This window comes from Gossypium raimondii, chromosome 7, assembly GCF_025698545.1.
Source record: "Gossypium raimondii isolate GPD5lz chromosome 7, ASM2569854v1, whole genome shotgun sequence".
Lineage (NCBI taxonomy): Eukaryota > Viridiplantae > Streptophyta > Magnoliopsida > Malvales > Malvaceae > Gossypium > Gossypium raimondii.
This window is the reverse complement of record NC_068571.1, coordinates 26,757,474-26,767,292: the sequence shown is the minus strand read 5'-3', so window position 1 is coordinate 26,767,292 and position 9,819 is coordinate 26,757,474.

The following is a 9,819-nucleotide window of genomic DNA, read 5'->3' as shown; positions in this document are numbered from 1 at the left end:
GTTAGATATCGAAAAATACGCATGTCATGAGTATAAGGACTAAATTGAATAGAATAAAATTATATTTGGATTTGTATTTGAATGTGAATTGAATGAAATATGATATTGTTTTATTTATTGAATTATTGAATGTATCTAAATACGACGTTGGGCTGTCGTGAGAGAAAGGTATAACGAGAGTTGTAGACGAGTAATCGCAATTTCAGTTTGTAATTTTATGATTCGAGATCAGTATATATATTTACATGTTGATTGCATGAATATCTATCAATGTAAGCTTATATCGCCATATAAAATAATTCGTATTGGATGATATTGAATGTTAGGAACTTGGATTGAATTGAATATAGTATAAAAGAGTATGTGATATAATTGATATATGATATGTGATATGAATATAATATGAATTATGTTACATGAAATTGGTCATATATTAATTGATTATAAATTGAAATGGGACTATGATATATGAATAGTTGATGTCCATGTAAACTTAGTAGAAAAGTTAGGATATAGTTGGCATGCCAATGGGTCATATGCGCATTTCAGTATGGATTTGTTAATGATGTGGAGATCATGTTATGCCATCCATGATCCAGCATTTGTTGTTGATCATCAAGTATTCATTTTCTCTTCGGAGACGTTGGTGTAGTGGAGGAATGTATTTGCATATGTATATGCATTTTTTGCATACAGGCTTTGCACTTAGGTACTTTGGTGTGATGTAGTTTATATTCATATGAGCTATCTTGGTGTGGTGTAGTTCACCTACGTGTCCGAGTCCATTTTTATTAAGATTGCATTGGGTGAAATGTCAAATCAAAATTTGAAATCAGATAATGAAAGATGAACTTGATATGTTATGTCGTAAAAGGTTGTAGTTGTAATCGTTATGGTTTAGCTGAATAGCTTAGTGAAAGATGAACTTGATATGCTATGTCATAAAAGGTTGTAGTTGTAATCGTTATGGTTTAGCTGAGTAGCTTAGTGAAAGGAAATTAAATTTTAATTATCTTACAAGAATTGGTATGATTTTATTATGCTTCAGTTGTAGTTATAATAATTAACTCTTGAATACATATGTTTCTTATGCTCACCATGTTTGTAATGTTATGTGTCTTGTTTTGATATGATTTGATATTACAAGTGTTTTATGAAAAATGCGATTATAGACAACATGTGAAAGACCATGCAAAATGGTTTATACAAGCCTGGATGGTCAATTGGAATAAGTGAATCGACAGATTCGATACGAAAATGAATGAAGATATAAATGATTGGTATTATTTGAAATGGAAGTATATGTATAATTGGTGAATGAATGTTAACTTGATAAGTCATAACATTGGTAATTATAACATTATATGGATTGACACAATTATCATGAAATAGTTCATACGATATATATTGGATTGAAAATAAGGATTGAGTAACATATTGTTGAAATGCGTATGTACTTGAAACTTAAATAGGATTGTTGTATAAATGTTAACATAAGGCATGGTATTGAATGTTTCATTTGGTGATTAAGTGAGTTTGTATTCGAGATTGGCATTTGAATAATGATCATGTAAATTGATATAAATGAATCTTAGAATATATTGCTTGAATCAATATTATGTTTATGCTCATCCTATAACTTGAATCATGAAAGTAACACTAAGATTTATCGCCCAGCATACGATTTATTTATTCCGTGTACAAGTGTAGGTGTATCTCGAAGTCTTGAGACGTAACTCAATATCCAATCCATAGCCCTCAAGTCAACAGTTTTGTCTAATCCCTTTCACATTGATTTTAGAATTGGAAATATTTTTTGAGTTAATGTTTATAACTTGTCAGTTGTTCTTATATGGAAGCGACACTAGTAGTTGAAATGGTTTAAATGGTATAAATTGTAGAATTTTTCAATTGTATTGAATTTAAAATGATAATTTGTTTATGTTTATGTATATATGGTGCTTAAAACTAGAAATAAGTCTATAGGAATGGTATTGTTAGCTGAAATGACTAAATTGAAATATGGTATTGTCACATCGCAACGTCGAGCCCTTAACATCGTGATAAGAATTCGATAGTGACTTACGCTGCAACCTAGAACCTCGAAGTCACGACGTCAACCCTATATTTTGAAAATTTTACAATGTAACACCCGATTACCCTAATCGACCAGAAATTTGAAAAATCTAGGATTAAATAGAAAAGGACTAGTAAATTGTTGGACTCCATTGGGAAATTTGAAAATTTTGGTGGCTAAATTTCAAATAGTTCGATCTCGACCTCAGTTTAGTTAGATTGGAAGTGTCTGATCCAAAGTGAGAGACAAAATGATTAAGAATAGATGGTAGAGATGGCCAGTGAGGACCTTGCCTAAGGAGTGTATATATAAGGCTTGAAAAGAGGTAGAATTTTCTGAATTCTGTTGATAAATTTTCTCCTTTCCGTAGCATCATCTTTTTCAGTTGTCCTGAAGAAGAAGGGGGATGTGAATGAAGGAAGCACTACATGCAGTAGCAAAGGTGTGAGTTTAAGGCTAGTAATGAAGATATAAAGGAACCGGTAATTCTCCTTATCTCCCTCTGTGTTTGGGTACTAAAGAAATAAGAAGATTAAGACCCTAAAAGCTTCTGTATAATTTAAGGTTCTGGGTTACTAAGAGTTTACTACCATTAATTTAACCTAAACATAGTTGTCATGCTTAGCCGCCAGGACAAATGAGGCTCTGGCATTTGGACTAGCTAAGTTGTCACGGATAAGAAAACTAGGTGAGTATCTACACTCTGCCTTCTGGTTGATAAATGTTGTAGTGTAAAATTTCCATGCTAACTGTTGATCGTAATAGTGGATGATTATTGAATAGATATCAGGCGTAATGCATTTCATAATGATGTGTTGTATTTTATGCATGTTATGAAAGGGAAACTACTAACGAGTTAGATGGAGTTAGGAATGGGAAAAAGGGGAATTTTGTTAGATACTATCATGCAGTGTTGCTGTGTGCACCTGTGATGTGCGAAACTCTAGGACTTGTGGAGGGGAAAATGCGGTGTTTGAGCATCAAAGTTAGGATTGATTATATGGATGAGTGGATGGAGTGTGACAACGAAGTAAATAGAAAGATCATAGTAGGGCCATGAGTCCGATCGAGGGCTATATGGCTAAAATTAGTCAGACCATAGCTAAAAGATGTTATGGCACCATGTTAAAAATGATTAAGACCATAGCTGAAAGATATTATGGCATCGTGATAGAAATGAGTAAGACCATAGCTGAAAGACGCTGGCATCATATGAAAGCACCTCATAATAGCTAGATAGGACTAAGACCATGGCTGAAAGGTGCTATGGCATCTTTTGATAGTCTGATGGGACATTAAACATGGGAAATTTTCCAGAAAGTTAGACATGGGAACCATAATCAGAAAATTCATGGTTCATGAATGATGTCAAGGGTGAAAGTAGAATTTCCAATGTGAAAGGAATGACAAGTCACAACAAGAAATGAGTTGGTGCGTCTAAGGAATGTAGACCACTGAATTAATGAGGGGTGCAAAGGTTATGTCTCAACCCCAGAAGAGTGGCAAGGGAAAGGAAACTCCTTTGGTAATGAGGTAAACATGGTATATGCAAATGCTAGTCCACTAAAAAAGTTGTGGGTTCCACACGATTTAAACAGGTACGGATAGGTTCGTGATGGGACAGAGTCATATTTTGTAAAAACATTAGTCAAATAATTTAATAAGCTTATCAGTGTTTTCAAGGGAGGGAATGTATGCCCAAGGCCGGATGGCCAACAAAGTACTCCAAAGGATAGTGAAAAGCAAAGGTTAGACATAGCCATAGAGAATGACAAAGATCTTGTTGAGCTTCTAAAGGTAGGAATTGTTTGTCCTAAGAAGCCTCCATTGGTAATAGATTGACAGAGCAAGGGTTTTTGATGCTATTAGTAAGCCATAGTACTCCAAGGCAGTGAGGACATTAAAATCTGGGAGGGACACAAATGTAGAAATCCCTGAGGTAGTCGTCAAGCGTCGCCCACCAGAAATATTGAATGTGATTATAATGGAGTTAAAATCCGATCTAAACGCTTCAATATTTCTTCTTAATTTCTATATGTGGATATCACTAAGTTCGCCCAAACTTATAATTTTTCTGCCCAAATGCAGGATAGTTAAAGATTTAAAAATTGGGATGGACCAGCCAAAATTCGTTGGGAGCTAGACGAAATACAACAGTTGTGGATGTGTATTGAGGGGCACCTGTAGAGTCCCCACCTCAATGTTTACATTGTTTGTATATATGTTATCGAACTCTTATCCAAAATTTGTAAACGTCCGATAGATTCAATGTCTTAGATATTTATTTCCAATTAAACGTTCGATATCAATTAAACTTTCAAATTCAAGTCGTTTACGTATGTAATGAAATTAAAATAGAAAATTTGTTAAGTCTTTCTTATTTGTGTAACATCCGGCACCTAGACTTGGCGATCGGGTCCGGTAGAGGGTGTTACAATTTAGTGGTATCAAAGCTTCAGTTAATTCAATCCTCTAAAACTATGAAGTTAAGAAGTATGCCCTATATACGTGTTATAGTAAGTTTGGCATAGTCCCTCCAGGGTGGATAGAAGATGGTAAGTATGACATAGATAAGTATAGGCTTGGTAGATTATAGTCAGAATGATGGAAAATATGATGTAGGAAAAATAAAAGAATGGGAATTTTCATTACTATATGAATCCAATACAAATACAAAAGGGTAATCAGACATTATCCCCAACATGAGGATCAGTCATTTCTCTTACGTTCTCCTCCCCTTCAGCGATAGCCTCCTCTGTTGGAGAAGGAGTGGAGAGTTTAGGAACGGGTGGGAAGAAAAAATCGTCAGAATCTTTCCATTTCTTCTAAAATTCTTCCCATTTAGCCCCAAAAGGGTTCATCTTGTTGAAGCCAGAATTTTAATTAATATACTGGCACAAATAGCTAAAGTTTACTTGACTTACACCAAAGGGGCCCACGACAACTTGGGCATAAAGGATGTCATTGGACCCCATCTTAGGGAGATAATTCGCAATCCCCACCACAATCTCTACTTATTGCTCCAAGGCCTCCCTATTTTCCTTTTAAATCCTCTCTAGGTTCGCCTAGTGGTGTTCCTTTTACGCTTTGATTTGGTCCTCCAACTAACAAACCCTACTCTCAAGCTCTATTTTTAAAGAGTTATACTTGGACTCCCAATCATAGGCAGACTCAGCAAACTCCTGAGCCTCGGGGTGAGACAGGAGGATAGGCAGAGTAAGCTCCCCCTTATAATTGATTGGTCTCTTGCCCCATTTGTGGTGGATCAGTCTACTACCACTGCTTTCCTCGGTGCTTCGAGAGTCCCCTTCAGTCCCCAGCCTCTTCCGGCTACTACCACTCACATGCACCCTTACATCAGCATTAGCGATAAACTTTTATGTTCTCTCAATAATGGCATTCACGTCCATACTACTCGAGGTCTGAGACGGAGTGGATAATTGGGTAGAACCTGCAAAGGAAAAGTTAGAGATCAGATATACGAAGAATAAAATCAATGTTTAAAGGACTCCTCAACAACCACTGTTGGTGGAGTGAACCAAAAGCGTACACGTTGCCAACAATAAAAATAAAATAAATTTCGAGGTTCTTCTTTCCTCCCAACCAAAATAGCGACTAAGTCATCAATAGCATTTTAGGGCAACAGCTTATCTAAAGGGTGTATGACCCGAGAGATAGTCTCAACACCAAAATTTGAGGGCATGAACTATTTGGGTTATGGTTCTCTAGACAGAAATAAAAGATGTTTCTAACAGTAATAAGGCTTTCCAACACAATAGAGCGGTACAACTTTAAGCGATTGAGCTAATCCTCAACAATCTCATTACCTAACTATTGTCTGTGGGCACAAACCAAATCGAGAAGAATAGACCATTGGGTCGGAAACCCAAATCCACCCTTTAGATTACATATCTCCCAGATAAATTTGTTTCTGTTGAGGTGAAGGTTGGAGGCCCAACCTTTTATAATTGGCTCACGTCCCTAGCCAATATTGAAGTGGGCCAACCCAGCAAAAGACCTACGAGAAGTAACCTTCAATTGGTAAATTCGCTGGAAAATGCCAAGGATGGGTGGCTTTCCCTTCAGGCACCAGTCAATAAAGTAGGCCACCAGGGTTCACTTAGATAAATTAACGAGTTGCCCTAATGTGACTCCTTACTCATTAAAGATAGAGTAGTAGAAATGATGAAGGGGTAAATGGAACCCAGCTTCAAACAGATAAAGAGGGAGGATGATATTGCGAGAATGGCCACTTAGTCGACATTCCCCTTGGATAAGACTAAAATCGTAGGCGAAGTTGGAAAGTTGAATCCCTCTAACACCCAGGAAGCGGACCATTTTCCCTAGGATGTGGTGTAGTGAAAAAGAAGGGCCTCCACCGAGGTACTTAACCCATGATCGCTAGGTCTAACCCCGTCACCTTCTCTGTTGCTACTACGATTCCTCTTGCTACCACCACTGCAATGGCTAGTACCCTCGCGATGACTTTGCTTAATTCAGACCATTTTGGGGAAAAGATGAATGATACAAAAATGGATTTAAGAAATTACCTAGGAAATGTGATGAGAAATGATATGGGAAAAAGGAGAAGGAACTCAGACGATAAAATAAAGAAGACTAAGATAGAAACTAGGGATTTAGGAAGAGGCTTAGTTAGTAAGGAGTTGTGAAGTTATTTCAGACGAATAGCCTCTTTTCCCAACGTCTTAATTTAAGTATCAAAATGTCTAAGGCAGGTTAGGAGATTTGAAGCAAATGATTCAAATTCCCCAATTCGTAGATGACACCTGTCGAGTCGTAGAGGGTTTTTTTTAAACCCTCGATAACTAGAAAAATGAAAGTGTCCACCAAAGAGGATCGTTCATCGAGTACCCATCATACGACCCATGTTAACCTTAAAAATGCTTATTAGTGTTGTGTTGAGACATGATTGGTTGATGGTGTAAGTAAACATCCACCCGAATAATGTACAAATTGACCTCGTACCACCTGACCTCTTATAGAGAATCAAGGTAAAGCCATCGATGAGCGGGATAAGATCTGGATGAGATTCAAGGTGTTAAGATGGCAACATGTCTTCAAAAAAGGTAGAAACAACTGCCATTGAATATGCAAAAAAAAATTTAAAACAAGGGACATTAAAATAAACATTGCCTTAAGATGATTACGTAAGAAAAGAAATTTCGAAAACGAAATTTTCTTTAAGGGTAGGGGAGCTGCAACACCTAGTTACCCTAATCAACCTAGAATTTAGAAAAGCTAGGATTATATTGAAAGGACTAGTAGATCAAGTAGGATTGTTGAAACAGAAGCTCTGGGTCTAGGTAAAGATGAGTTTCAGGTTAATCTCTAAACCTGACTTCTACATGTAATGTAAATATGTGTATGTGTGTTTTCTGATAAATATCTACAAGTACGTAAATAAAGTGAAAAATGTGTAACATAATATGACGCTGTGTGGTATGCATGTATGGGAAATTAAGTATTAGAAAGTATGATTCTGTCATAAATATGAATGAGGTTTAAATAGGTGTCTCTGCTATAATGAGTTTACTCATGGAGTCTGGATGTGTGTCATATAAGTTGTTGCTGGCATGTTTGTGCCTAATACCTTCCTGTTATATGATTCCAGTACTGAAAAATTTGGGTTATGTGAAAATGTGAGAAAAAATCTATGTGTGTTGCCTCCAGTAGAGCAATTATATTGCAAACTAGATTGGCGGATCACGGCCTGGCCTTGCAGGCGAATACAATATGTGTAAGACTATGTGAGTGAGGCCCAATGGCTTCATATGTTAATACGTCAAGAACGTGATTCGGTGTAAGACCATGTGAGAAAGGCTCCATGGTATCCAATGTGATAGTCCATTGGGATAGTAAATATTGAATAGAGTTAATCCATCAGGACAGTAAACACAGGAAGAGCCTTAGTGGCAAATTATTTGGACATCCAGCACAGCGAATTCTGTAGTACCTAATGGTGGGATGTTAGTTTACCTTGTGTGAGATCTGGGTATGCCTATGAGGCATTTTTTGATAAATTTCTCGACAGTGTAACTAACTGAGGAATTCGCCATAGTGATCCGTCATGATAGAGAACTTTGTGTATTTGAAATATTGGGTGGTGCAAGTGTCCGCCAAACCTGGAATTTGTTAGGTAATGTATTGGAGACATATGGGATTCTACTGTTTGAATTAACATATTATATTCTTTTAAGTAATTTTATTTGTTTGGACTGATTTGAAGATATAATGTAATTGGTGTTTTGATAATCATTGGATCTTATAAAAGAATTCGTCAAGAGTAACATTCGTTGAGTATCATTTTGAGAAGTGTATCCAACTACTATCTGAAATGGGATTCAACAGATAGTATAAAGTATGTAATCTGCCAATCGACTGAAGTGTGTATAAGATGGTTAAATGTAGAGATTGGCATATGGTTATCCACCAACCAAAAATCAAAAAAGTATTTGCCAAAGTCTGAAAGGAAGTCTAGAATCATAAAGTTAATGATTTCAACAATAACGTTAAAAGGTAATACCATTCGGGACTCATTAAGTTCCATTGAACTTATGAGTTTTTATTTACAATGCAAGTTGTTAGGTTTGAACCAGTTCGTCAGAAGGAACCAAGCCAGGAATGCGCCAAAGTAGTTTATCGTAGAGCGATATTATGCATACAAAGGGAAACTTTTGAGAATATGTTTTTAAATGTGTACAATAGTATTATACACCACAATAGAGTCTATTTTGATAATTTTTTATGTTTTATTGTCTTCTACTATTATTGAGAGTCAGTTGTAATCAAATAAATGTTTATCTTTAGAATCTATGACTTAAAATAATAATAAATAGGTAAGAAGTATGTTCTGTAAAGTTTTCGCCCATTTTAAAATTTTTGTTAACTGTTTAAGTCTGGTGGCATCCTATATTTGGATTTGGTAAATTGGGTTGGGTATAGGGTGTTACAAGGGCACCCGTAGAGGCCCCACCTCAGGGTTTATGTTATATATATATATATATATGTTATCGAACCTCTGTCCAAAATTTGTAAACGTCGAACTGATTCGAAGTCTTAGAGATTTATTTTCAATTAATACGAGTTTTAATATTAATTAGACTATCAAATTCAAGTCGTTTAAGTATGTAATGAAATTGAAACAAAATTTGTTAAGCCTTTCTGATTTGTGTAGCATCCGATACCTAGACCTGGCGATTGGGTCAGGTAGAGGGTGTTACATGCAATTTGGTCCTTATTCGACCTCAAGTCATCTAAAGAGCTTTCATAAGCTCATATAAGGCTCGTACATGATTGTTTAACATGTTGTACTGGTGTTTTAAAATTAATATTAATTCAAAATTTGAAATGTAGTTAATTTGTAATTGCTCCGACAATGAATGTGGCATCTTGTGGCTCGGACCCAACAATTGTGTCGAGTATGGGGTGTTACATGAACCTAAACATGCCTTTAGTCTAATTGGAAATGAGCAAATCAATTAATAGACTAATATGTCATCTATCAAGTCTGATTGGGGAGATGTTTTATATGGAGCGTCAGAGTGGATGACTTCTAAAAGATAAGAACATAGATGTTACTGACTAGACTGACAATATAACCCAAGTAGAATAGATCCTAGATCTGTTTATAGACTTATTCACTTGTGATGTTCATAGTGTGGCATACCATAATCTTGAGTGGATGATAGACTATGTATGTGTTACCTGTATACTTTGATGTA